Source organism: Schistocerca gregaria, chromosome 5 (genome assembly GCF_023897955.1).
Source record: "Schistocerca gregaria isolate iqSchGreg1 chromosome 5, iqSchGreg1.2, whole genome shotgun sequence".
NCBI classification, from domain to species: domain Eukaryota; kingdom Metazoa; phylum Arthropoda; class Insecta; order Orthoptera; family Acrididae; genus Schistocerca; species Schistocerca gregaria.
In genome coordinates, this window is record NC_064924.1 from 24,327,207 (window position 1) to 24,340,726 (window position 13,520).

Here is a 13,520-nt window from a genome sequence, read left to right on the forward strand (position 1 = left end):
ACGCGAGGCATGGGGGGTAGGAACAGGGGAGGGAGCAACAAAAGGAGCGGGGGTGGGAAGAGTGAGGAGGGGGGGAATATATGGGGGAGGCGGTGAATGAGCACACCACGTGATGGTGGTGGCAGCAAGTGAGGGGGACGTGTACACGATTGCAGTGGTAGTGGCGGTAGTTGTGGGGGTTGTCATGGTGAGAGGATAAGTGGGAGAGGGGAAAAGAGGAAAAATAACAGGGGACAGTCAAAGGACAAGGACAAGAGACTGACGAAGAGGAAGGGTAAGACGTAAGCAGAGACGACAGAAAGAAAGACGGGCAGGGAGCGGCGGCGGCGGCGGCGGCGGCGGCGGCGGCAGCGGCGGCAGCGGCGGTCGGCAACAGCAGCAGCGGCAGGAACCGGATACGGTGGCGGCAACCGGCGGCGACGTCGGCGGGAGACCGGCGGCGGCGGCGGCGGTTGGCAACAGCAGCAGCGGCAGGAACCGGATACGATGGCGGCAACCGGCGTCGGCGGGAGACCGGCGGCGGCGGCGGCGGCGTTGGGAACCGGCGGCGGCGGCAGCGGCGGCTGGGACCAACGGCGGCAAAGGCTCGGGACAACGGCAGCTGCAGCGATCACTGAAACTCCTAGCACTTCGAAATTAACGACAATAATATCGAAGGGCGCAACCCTCTCGAGTTACGCCGAAGAACGGTGTTGTACCGCTTTGGCAAATGCTTTATCTGCGCCATTCGCCTTAATCACATCTGAGAGTAATTCTTAATATAACGCCTCTCGCTAATTGTTCGTCATCCCAGATACTGTTTGCTATAAGGCCACGACGCGCAACTGATATCCAAAATTCGTCTGCCTCCTGAGAGGATCGAACTCACGACCCCTGGTTTACTAGACCAGTGCTCTGCCACTGAGCTAAAAATGCGCGGCCTAGGGGTACTTTTGCGTACTTCATCCTTACGGTCGTCAGGTTCATCAGACTTCAGCTGACAACACTTCATATTACCGTCTAATATTTGCAGCTATGGCGACCCATTACTGCTTGGCTACACATCTGACACGTAAACGAAGTGCTCTCCACATAACACCACTTGCATTCCAGAACATGTCTTTCACACATGTCTACAAAATCACCTTCACCTTCAAATACAGTTTCCTTGCGACTGACGGAGACGTAGGCATTGTTTAAAGTTGCTATTTCCATTACATCACGTTAATCAGAAAAACGGTAAGTTACATCTGCAGAGGAACAAAATACCGTTTCTCCTGCGAGGGGCTCGAACCCACGACCCTGGGATTAAGAGCCTTATGCTCTACCGACTGAGCTAGCCGCGCTGCCTCGGTGAATATATGCCGGTTAGCACGTCACACAGAACTCGTTTGGGTTGATTGGTCCCATACAGAACCTCTCCATGTTGCCTAATGTTTTCCTAACGTCACACTCGTCACGTAGTTCACTTTTATTTCATAATCATTTCTGAGAGGTAACAGAATTGCATGACAACCTGCAGAGCTAGTTTCGTCAAAATTAACACACATACTTGATGTGACTCATAAGCCGAACGAGTTACTTTCCGACGTTATTTTAGATGTGCAAGTGCCAGTCAAAAACACGCGGCGACGGCAATATGCAAACCAATTCGCTAGTTATCACCAGTCTTGTTGTGCGTGTTTCAAGCTCAAGAGCAACTCCAAGCAGAAAATGGTCAACAGCAACATTCACACGGCTTCGTACTGCGCAAGTGCTACACTAAAACGGTATGTTTCTTTTTCAGATCTGGAAAAACACGACCATGAGAGGAATCAAACACGCAGTCTTCGGATACGAAGTCCGACGCCTTATCCATTAGGCCACACGGTCACTGACAAACAAGTGGAACTTATATACGACTCATCTCAAAACGCTCACACCACTGAGGAGTTGTGTTTTCGTTCTACACAGACGCTGCCCCTTGCTCTTTCCCACCCATTTGATACATTCAACCTGCTACGAGACCTACCAAATATAGACTGGGAAACTAAACCACACACTTTGTGCATTCGGAAATGTAAGGCAGGGCGTCCCTCGCCGCATTTGCTACGATGGCCATTTGATACTTCTGCAGAAGTGTCGGCGGCGGCGGCGACGACGACGACGACGACGACGACGACGACCGCGGAAGACTCTGAGATATGTGAGAAATACATCTATAAAATATATTTCAGACTGCCCCGTCCCACCTTATGCTGTACCGCTTTGGCAAATGCTTTATCTGCGCCATTCGCCTTAATCACATCTGTGAGTAATTCTTAATATAACGCCTGTCGCTAATTGTTCGTCATCCCAGATACTGTTTGCTATAAGGCCACGACGCGCAACTGATATCCAAAATTCGTCTGCCTCCTGTGAGGATCGAACTCACGCCCCCTGGTTTACTAGACCAGTGCTCTGCCACTGAGCTAAAGAGGCGCGGCCTAGCGGTACTTTTGCGTACTTCATCCTTACGGTCGTCTGGATCATCAGACTTCAGCTGACAACACTTCATATTACCGTCTAATATTTGCAGCTATGGCGACCCATTACTGCTTGGCTACACATCTGACACGTAAACGAAGTGCTCTCCAAATAACACCACTTGCATTTCAGAACATGTCTTTCACACATGTCTACAAAATCACCTTCACCTTCAAATACAGTTTCCTTGCGACTGACGGAGACGTAGGCATAGTTTAAAGTTGCTATTTCCATTACATCACGTTAATCAGAAAAACGGTAAGTTACATCTGCAGAGGAACAAAATTCCGTTTCTCCCCGCGAGGGGCTCGAACCCACGACCCTGGGATTAAGAGCCTTATGCTCTACCGACTCAGCTAGCCGCGCTGCCTCGGTGAATATATGCCGGTTAGCACGTCACACAGAACTTGTTTGGGTTGATTGGTCCCATACAGAACCTCTCCATGTTGCCTAATGTTTTCCTAACGTCACACTCGTTACGTAGTTCACTTTTATTTCATAATCATTTCTGAGAGGTAACAGAATTACATGACAACCTGCAGAGCTAGTTTCGTCAAAATTAACACACATACTTGATGTGACTCATAAGCCGAACGAGTTACTTTCCGACCTTATTTTAGATGTGCAAGTGCCAGTCAAAAACACGCGGCGACGGCAATATGCAAACCAATTCGCTAGTTATCACCGGTCTTGTTGTGCGTGTTTCAAGCTCAAGAGCATCTCCAAGCAGAAAATGGTCAACAGCAACATTCACACGGCTTCGTACTGCTCAAGTGCTACACTAAAGCGGTATGTTTCTTTTTCAGATCTGGAAAAACACGACCGTAAGAGGAATCAAACACGCAGTCTTCGGATACGAAGTCCGACGCCTTATCCATTAGGCCGCACGGTCACTGACAAAGAAGTGGAACTTATATACGACTCATCTCAAAACGCTCACACCACTGAGGAGTTGTGTTTTCGTTCTACACAGACGCTGCCCCTTGCTCTTTCCCACCCATTTGATACATTCAACCTGCTACGAGACCTACCAAATGTAGACTGGGAAACTAAACCACACACTTTGTGCATTCGGAAATGTAAGGCAGGGCGTCCCTCGCCGCATTTGCTACGATGGCAATTTGATACTTCTGCAGAAGTGGCGCCGGCGACGACGACGACGACGACGCCGACCGCGGAAGGCTCTGAGATATGTGAAAAATACATCTATAAAAAATATTTCAGACTGCCCCGTCCCACCTTATGCTGTACCACTTTGGCAAATGCTTTATCTGCGCCATTCGCCTTAATCACATCTGAGAGTAATTCTTAATATGACGCCTCTCGCTAATTGTTCGTCATCCCAGATACTGTTTGCTATAAGGCCACGACGCGCAACTGATATCCAAAATTCGTCTGCCTCCTGTGAGGATCAAACTCACGACCCCTGGTTTACTAGACCAGTGCTCTGCTACTGAGCTAAAGAGGCGCGGCCTAGCGGTACTTTTGCGTACTTCATCCTTACGGTCGTCTGGATCATCAGACTTCAGCTGACAACACTTCATATTACCGTCTAATATTTGCAGCTATGGCGACCCATTACTGCTTGGCTACACATCTGACACGTAAACGAAGTGCTCTCCAAATAACACCACTTGCATTTCAGAACATGTCTTTCACACATGTCTACAAAATCACCTTCATCTTCAAATACAGTTTCCTTGCGACTGACGTAGACGTAGGCATAGTTTAAAGTTGCTATTTCCATTACATCACGTTAATCATAAAAACGGGAAGTTACATCTGCAGAGGAACAAAATTCCCTTTCTCCCCGCGAGGGGCTCCAACCCACGACCCTGGGATTAAGAGCCTTATGCTCTACCGACTGAGCTAGCCGCGCTGCCTCGGTGAAAATATGCCGGTTAGCACGTCACACAGTACTCGTTTGAGTTGATTGGTCCCATACAGAACCTCTCCATGTTGCCTAATGTTTTCCTAACGTCACACTCGTCACGTAGTTCACTTTTATTTCATAATCATTTCTGAGAGGTAACAGAATTGCATGACAACCTGTAGAGCTAGTTTAGTCAAAATTAACACACATACTTGATGTGACTCATAAGCCGAACGAGTTACTTTCCGACGTTATTTTAGATGTGCAAGTGCCAGTCAAAAACACGCGGCGACGGCAATATGCAAACTAATTCGCTAGTTAACACCGGTCTCGTTGTGCGTGTTTCAAGCTCAAGAGCATCTCCAAGCAGAAAATGGTCAACAGCAACATTCACACGGTTTCGTACTGCTCAAGTGCTACACTAAAACGGTACGTTTCTTTTTCAGATCTGGAAAAACACGACCGTGAGAGGAATCAAACACGCAATCTTCGGATACGAAGTCCGACGCCTTATCCATTAGGCCGCACGGTCACTGACAAAGAAGTGGAACTTATATACGACTCATCTCAAAACGCTCACACCACTGAGGAGTTGTGTTTTCGTTCTACACAGACGCTGCCCCTTGCTCTTTCCCACCCATTTGATACATTCAACCTGCTACGAGACCTACCAAATATAGATTGGGAAACTAAACCACACACTTTGTGCATTCGGAAATGTAAGGCAGGGCGTCCCTCGCCGCATTTGCTACGATTGCCATTTGCTACTTCTGCAGCAGCGGCGACGACGACGACGACGACGACGACGACGACGACGACGACGACGACGAATATCGCGAGAGGCTCTGAGATATGTGAGAAATACATCTATAAAATGTAATTCAGACTGCCTCGTCCCACCTTATGCTGTACCGCTTTGGCAAATGCTTTATCTGCGCCATTCGCCTTCATCGCATCTGAGAGTAATTCTTAAAAAAACGCCTGTCGCTAATTGTTCGTCATCACAGGTACTGGTTGCTATACGGCCACGACGCGCAACTGATTTCCAAAATTCATCTTTCTCCTGTGAGGATGGAACTTACGACCCCTGGTTTATTAGACCAGTGTTCTACCACTGAGCTAAAGACGCGCGGCCTAGCGGTACTCTTGGGTACTTCGTCCTTACGGTCGTCTGCATCATCAGACTTTAGCTGACAACACTTCATATTACCGGCTAATATTTGTAGCTATGGCGACAAATTACTGCTTGGCTACACATCTGACACGTAACCGATGTGCTCTCCAAACAACAACACTTGCATTTCAGAACATGTCTTTCACACATTTCTACAAAGTCACCTTCACCTTCAAATACAGTTTCCTTGCGACTGACAGAGACGTAGGCAAAGTTTAAAGTTGCTATTTCCATTACATCTCGTTAATCAGAAAAACGGTAATTTACACCTGCAGCGGACCAAAATTCCGTTCCGCCCAGCGTCTGGCTGGAACCCACGACCCTGGGATTAAGAGTCTGACGCTCTACCGACTGAGCTAGCCGGCTACCTCGGTGAATACCTGCCGGGTAGCACGTCACACAGTACTCGTTTGGGTTGGGTGGTCCCATACAGAATCTCTCCATGATGCCCAATGTTTTCCTAACGTCACACTCGTCACGTACTTCACTTTTATGTCATAATCATTTCTGAGAGGTAAAGAAATTGCATGACAACATGCAGAGCTAGTGGCGTCAAAATTAACACACATACTTTATGTGACTCAAAAGCCGAACGAGTTACTTTCCGACGTTGTTTTAGATGTGCAAGTGATAGTCAAAACTCGCTGTGTCGGCACTCTGCCGACCATTTCGCTAGTTAACACCGGTCTTGTTGTGTGTGTTTCAAGCTCAAGAGCATCTCCAAGCACAAAATGGTCAACAGCAACATTCAGACGGTTTCGTACTGCTCAATTGCTACATTAAAACGTTATGTTTCTTTTTCAGAACTGGAAAATCACAAGCGTGAGAGCATTCGAACCTGTAATCTTCAGATCCGAAGTCCGACGCCTTATCCATTAGGCCACACGGTCACTGACGACCAACATTTACATGTATACGACTCATCTCGAAACGCTCACACCCCTGAGGATTTGTGTTTTCGTTCTACACAGCCGCTGCCCCTTGCTCTTTCCCACCCATTCGTTACATTCAACCTCTGACGAGACCGACCAAATATAGACAAGACCACACACTTTGTGCATTCGGAATCGAAGGCAGGGCGTGCCTCGCCGCATTTGCTACGATTGCCATTTGCTACTTCTGCAGAAGCGGCAGCGGCGGCGGCGACGACGAATATCGCGAGAGGCTCTGAGACATGTGAGAAATACATCTATAAAATGTAATTCAGACTGCCTCGTCCCACCTTATGCTGTACCGCTTTGGCAAATGCTTTATCTGCGCCATTCGCCTTAATCGCATCTGAAAGTAATTCTTAAAAAAACGCCTGTCGCTAATTGTTCGTCATCACAGGTACTGTTTGCTATACGGCCACGACGCGCAACTGATTTCCAAAATTCATCTTTCTCCTGTGAGGATGGAACTTACGACCCCTGGTTTATTAGACCAGTGCTCTACCACTGAGCTAAAGACGCGCGGCCTAGCGGTACTCTTGGGTTCTTCGTCCTTACGGTCGTCTGCATCATCAGACTTTAGCTGACAACACTTCATATTACCGGCTAATATTTGCAGCTATGGCGACAAATTACTGCTTGGCTACACATCTGACACGTAACCGATGTGCTCTCCAAACAACAACACTTGCATTTCAGAACATGTCTTTCACACATTTCTACAAAATCACCTTCACCTTCAAATACAGTTTCCTTGCGACTGACAGAGACGTAGGCAAAGTTTAAAGTTGCTATTTCCATTAAATCTCGTTAATCAGAAAAACGGTAATTTACACCTGCAGCGGACCAAAATTCCGTTCCGCCCAGCGTCTGGCTCGAACCCACGACCCGGGGATTAAGAGTCTGACGCTCTACCGACTGAGCTAGCCGGCTACCTCGGTGAATACCTGCCGGGTAGCACGTCACACAGTACTCGTTTGGGTTGGGTGGTCCCATACAGAATCTCTCCATGATGCCTAATGTTTTCCTAACGTCACACTCGTCACGTACTTCACTTTTATGTCATAATCATTTCTGAGAGGTAAAGAAATTGCATGACAACATGCAGAGCTAGTGGCGTCAAAATTAACACACATACTTTATGTGACTCAAAAGCCGAACGAGTTACTTTCCGACGTTGTTTTAGATGTGCAAGTGATAGTCAAAACTCGCTGTGTCGGCACTCTGCCGACCATTTCGCTAGTTAACACCGGTCTTGTTGTGTGTGTTTCAAGCTCAAGAGCATCTCCAAGCAAAAAATGGTCAACAGCAACATTCAGACGGTTTCGTACTGCTCAATTGCTACATTAAAACGTTATGTTTCTTTTTCAGAACTGGAAAAACACAAGCGTGACAGCATTCGAACCCGTAATATTCAGATCCGAAGTCCGACGCCTTATCCATTAGGCCACACGGTCACTGACGACCAACATTTACACGTATTTAACTCATCTCGAAACGCTCACACCCCTAAGGATTTGTGTTTTCGTTCTACACAGCCGCTGCCCCTTGCTCTTTCCCACCCATTCGTTACATTCAACCTCTGACGAGATCGACCAAATATAGACTGAGAAACAAGACCACACACTTTGTGCATTCGGAATCGAAGGCAGGGCGTCCCTCGCCGCATTTGCTACGATTGCCATTTGCTACTTCTGCAGAAGCGACGACGACGACGACGACGACGACGACGAATATCGCGAGAGGCTCTGAGATATGTGAGAAATACATCTATAAAATGTAATTCAGACTGCCTCGTCCCACCTTATGCTGTACCGCTTTGGCAAATGCTTTATTTGCGCTATTCGCCTTAATCGCATCTGAGAGTAATTCTTAAAAAAACGCCTGTCGCTAATTGTTCGTCATCACAGGTACTGTTTGCTATACGGCCACGACGCGCAACTGATTTCCAAAATTAATCTTTCTCCTGTGAGAATGGAACTTACGACCCCTGGTTTATTAGACCAGTGCTCTACCACTGAGCTAAAGAGGCGCGGCCTAGCGGCACTCTTGGGTACTTCGTCCTTACGGTCGTCTGCATCATCAGACTTTAGCTGACAACACTTTCTATTACCGGCTAATATTTGCAGCTATGGCGACAAATTACTGCTTGGCTACACATCTGACACGTAACCGATGTGCTCTCCAAACAACAACACTTGCATTTCAGAACATGTCTTTCACACATGTCTACAAAATCACCTTCACCTTCAAATACAGCTTCCTTGCGACTGACAGAGACGTAGGCAAAGTTTAAAGTTGCTATTTCCATTAAATCTCGTTAATCAGAAAAACGGTAATTTACACTTGCAGCGGAACAAAATTCCGTTCCGCCCAGCGTCTGGCTGGAACCCACGACCCTGGGATTAAGAGTCTGACGCTCTACCGAATGAGATAGCCGGCTACCTCGGTGAATACCTGCCGGGTAGCACGTCACACAGTACTCGTTTGGGTTGGGTGGTCCCATACAGAATCTCTCCATGATGCCTAAAGTTTTCCTAACGTCACACTCGTCACGTACTTCACTTTTATGTCATAATCATTTCTGAGAGGTAAAGAAATTGCATGACAACCTGCAGAGCTAGTGGCGTCAAAATTAACACACATACTTTATGTGACTCAAAAGCCGAACGAGTTACTTTCCGACGTTGTTTTAGATGTGCAAGTGATAGTCAAAACTCGCTGTGTCGGCACTCTGCCGACCATTTCGCTAGTTAACACCGGTCTTGTTGTGTGTGTTTCAAGCTCAAGAGCATCTCCAAGCAAAGAATGGTCAACAGCAACATTCAGACGGTTTCGTACTGCTCAATTGCTACATTAAAACGTTATGTTTCTTTTTCAGAACTGGAAAAACACAAGCGTGACAGCATTCGAACCCGTAATATTCAGATCCGAAGTCCGACGCCTTATCCATTAGGCCACACAGTCACTGACGACCAACATTTACACGTATACGACTCATCTCGAAACGCTCACACCCCTAAGGATTTGTGTTTTCGTTCTACACAGCCGCTGCCCCTTGCTCTTTCCCACCCATTCGTTACATTCAACCTCTGACGAGATCGACCAAATATAGACTGAGAAACAAGACCACACACTTTGTGCATTCGGAATCGAAGGCAGGGCGTCCCTCGCCGCATTTGCTACGATTGCCATTTGCTACTTCTGCAGAAGCGGCGGCGGAGGCGGCGACGACGAATATCGCGAGAGGCTCTGAGATATGTGAGAAATACATCTATAAAATGTAATTCAGACTGCCTCGTCCCACCTTATGCTGTACCGCTTTGGCAAATGCTTTATCTGCGCCATTCGCCTTAATCGCATCTGAGAGTAATTCTTAAAAAAACGCCTGTCGCTAATTGTTCGTCATCACAGGTACTGTTTGCTATACGGCCACGACGCGCAACTGATTTCCAAAATTCATCTTTCTCCTGTGAGAATGGAACTTACGACCCCTGGTTTATTAGACCAGTGCTCTACCACTTTTTTTTTTTTTTTTTTTTTTTTTTTTTTTTTTTTTTTTTTTTTTTTTTTATTTGCCTGAAACCAGCGCCTTAGACCGCTTTTTTTTTTTTTTTTTTTTGTTTTTTTTTCTTTTCCATTCTTCCACCAGAACTCAATCCATTTCTTCTAGGTGAGTGAGGCGTTAACGGCAAAAAAAAAATGATGACACTATCAACTATGTTAAGCAGTGTCGAACTAAAGTAAATTTTCTGGTTAGGATTAATAAATAAATAAATAAGAAATAAGTGATTAAAAAGGAATCTTCTCCTTTTTTGGTGCAAAATATAAGAAAACGAAAAGTGTTTGTTTTTTTCTCTAGTGTTGTCTTCACATCTTTCGTCTGTTATTGTCCTCTGCTGCTCCTCAATGATGTAGCGAATAGTCGGTTTCGCCTTACTTCGAAAGAAGGTTAAACATGCATTCATGTCTCGTGGTATAGTTTCGGGCGTTCTTTAAATATTACGTTCCCCGTCATGGCAAGGCTGACGGGTCGAGTGTCGAATCGCATATCACACAATGGTCTTGCTTAAAAAGTTGGCAAAGGTCGCCTTGTAGTTACGTTCGCGTGCGATCATGCTGTGCTGCAGGGTCAGGTATAGAACGAAATCGTCTTTGTTCTTATCGCCAGTACTAAAAATATAGTGCACTGTGTGACCTATTATCCAGTTGACAGCATTCCGCTTTGTCCTGGGAAATGGGATTGCATCAGGGTTGAGAAAGTCAGCTGGCGTTATCGCAGATGGTGAGGTCCTCTTGATGCTCGACAGTTTCTGTCGGGCGTAACCCCATATATCTTTCGTGGTACCACAGACGAAACGGTGTTCTTCGCTGTCTATGAGATTACACGTGACACACATTGGCGAGTCCTGCAAATGAATTGCATGAAGCCTGGACTGCGTCGGGATTTTTCTATTGACGGCAGCGTACCACGTCGCCTTTACTTGCGAAGGTAAGTAGGGGCTGTGGATGTTTTGCCACGTCACGTCCCAGTTGTAGTTTGGAAATTTTTGTTCGATAACATTCCGTGATTTAGTTGCCACAAAGGAGTTGTAGATTGCCTTAACTGTCGTCAAATTCTTTTCAGAGACTGTTGTATGGACATAACTGTACTCTAAGAGAAAACTCTTGAAGTGGTAGAGCGCAGTCGGTATATGGTGCACATCAATTGGCGGTTGAAGATCAGTCGGTGCGATTTCATTCAGGACAAGAGCGGTCAGACTGGTCGGTGACTGTTTCCATAGCGTGTAAGTTTTGCAGAAATAAAGAGCTTTCGCTTTCTTGTGTACATCGGTGAGACTGAGTCCGCCATCTCGCGTTGGGAGTGTCAAGGTGTCATATCGAACTTTAAAGATCTGGCCACGACATACAAAGTGTCCAAGCGCGGACAGCATGCATTTGGCTATATCGGTGGGGATGGGCAAAACTTGAGCCACATAATTGATTTTGGCAGTGATATAAATATTGGCCAATTCAACCTTTTGAAGCTCGTCCAATTTCCTGACGCTATGTAACTTCGCACAAGCACGAATTTTGTTGAGCAATTGCTTATAATTGGCGGCAATGGTGTGGCGGATGGTGTTCCGAAAATCGACACCGAGACACGTCATCCTTGTGATCTCTTTAAGCTGGCCATGACCGATCGCGCCTATGCCTTGCCCAACGTTCATGATCCCTGATTTCGTCCAATGCAGTTTCGCACCAGATGCCTTTTCATATTGTGAGATGATCAGGAGACCCCTCTCGACCTCATTGACATTCATAGCTAGGAAGGTAACATCATCAGCGTAAGCTCGGCACACTATCTTCTGCCCGTGTATGTGGAGTCCTTGTAAACGTTCCGTCAAGGTGACTAGCAGCGGTTCGATCGCAATGGCAAACAGCGCCATCGACATAGGGCAGCCCTGCCTAACAGAACTGTTTATCGGGACGGCGCGACTTGGCTGACCGTTAACGACAAGTTTGGATGTACTATTCCGTAACAATTTCTGTATGATGCTGATGAACTGCGGAGGAAAACCCAGAGTCTGCATTATCTGGAAAAGGTAAGGATGGTTCACTCTGTCGAAAGCCTGTGCGAAATCTAAAGTTACGATAGCACATCGGATTTTGCAAGCGTCCGCAACAGAAATCACATCTCGATAGTCTGATAATGTCTGATATATAGCTCTGTCCTTTCCACCACTCGTTTGATGTGATCCAATGACGGTATGCATCACAGTTTTCATTCTCGTTGCGAGAATGCGAGCAAAAATTTTGTAGTCGCTGTTGAGCAACGTAATGGGTCGCAAAGTTGCGACGGTGTTATTGCTCGTCCGTTTCGGGAGTAAGACCACAAGTCCTTCACTGAATGGCGGAGGAATGGGCATGTCCGGTTGGAGAAGTTCGTTGCAGAGCACCGTCAGCTTTGTCTTCAGTTGTGGCCAGAAGACTTGATAAAGTTCCACCGGGAGACCGTCACATCCGGGAGATTTGTTTTTTGGACTGTGGAACACCACATCTTCCAGTTCATCTTCCGTTACATCGGTGACGAGTTCGGCTACATCCGCAGGGCGAAGCCTGTGCGTTAAGCTGCTCCGGAACTCTGCAAGGGCTTCGTCGTCGGTAGGTTTATTGGACATCAAGTCAGTGTAATAAGTTTGAACGGCGTCTCTGATATCGTGTTGCCGAGTTAGAATCGTGCCGTCTTCGGATTGTAGTTCAGTTAAGATCTTTGTCCGTGCTCGTTTAGTTTCACGTATCAGGTGATAAATGGATGGCTGTTCGCCTTTTGCCATAGTCGAAACCCGACCTCTAATTTTGTAACCTTCCATCTGTTTTCGTTTCAAAAGTAATATTTTTGCTTGCAGTCTTTTAATGCGGGGGTAGTTGTCAATCACAGTGGCATCAAGAGTATATAAGTCTCGAAGACATTGATAATAAAACTCCATCGTTCTCTTAAACCACCAGTTCTTATTCCGGGAATATTGTATCATGGATTTACGAATTTTCGGTTTAGCGCATTCGAGCCACCATTGCAATGCCGAGCCGTACGTACTGAATTTGGCTTCACTTTCATTCCACGCTCGAGTGAAGGCTTCTCTGCATTCAGGATCGTCTAAATGTGCAACATTTAGTTTCCATAGTCCTTTGCCTCGGTAGGTTTCCTGTTTCCCCAAATTCAGCGTGCAAATATAAGCCGCATGGTCGGAGAAACTGGTTGGCCAGACCTCAGTTTGTAAAATTCGCTGTCTGAGAGTGTCCGATACGTAAATGCGGTCCAATCTACTCGCTGAATGATTCGTGACGTGAGTAAAACCAGGTGTTGTACCAAACTTGTGCTCCCACGTATCGACTAAACGTAAATCCTTGACGATCTGTTCTAATTCAATCGATTTATTGAAATGCGGCGTCTGATCTTTGGCGTTAAGTACACAGTTAAAATCTCCCGCCAATATGAGGTGGTCATATTGTGTTGCAAAAAGCGGAAGTATTTCTTCCTTGAAAAAGTCCGCTCGGCGTCGCCTATTAGTTGAGCCGG

General features: G+C 46.6%; 3 non-coding genes across 3 annotated transcripts; all 3 read right to left on the minus strand.

Annotated features, from left to right (window-relative positions):
• Positions 1 to 843: 843 nt before the first annotated feature.
• On the minus strand, positions 844 to 915 carry Trnat-agu (transfer RNA threonine (anticodon AGU)). The gene has a single exon. It is a non-coding gene; the product is annotated as a tRNA-Thr (tRNA).
• Positions 916 to 2,367: 1,452 nt separating this feature from the next.
• Positions 2,368 to 2,439, minus strand: Trnat-agu (transfer RNA threonine (anticodon AGU)). Its single transcript has one exon. It is a non-coding gene; the product is annotated as a tRNA-Thr (tRNA).
• A 1,441-nt stretch (positions 2,440 to 3,880) lies between these two features.
• Trnat-agu (transfer RNA threonine (anticodon AGU)) lies at positions 3,881 to 3,952 on the minus strand. The gene has a single exon. It is a non-coding gene; the product is annotated as a tRNA-Thr (tRNA).
• Between the last annotated feature and the right edge of the window lie 9,568 nt (positions 3,953 to 13,520).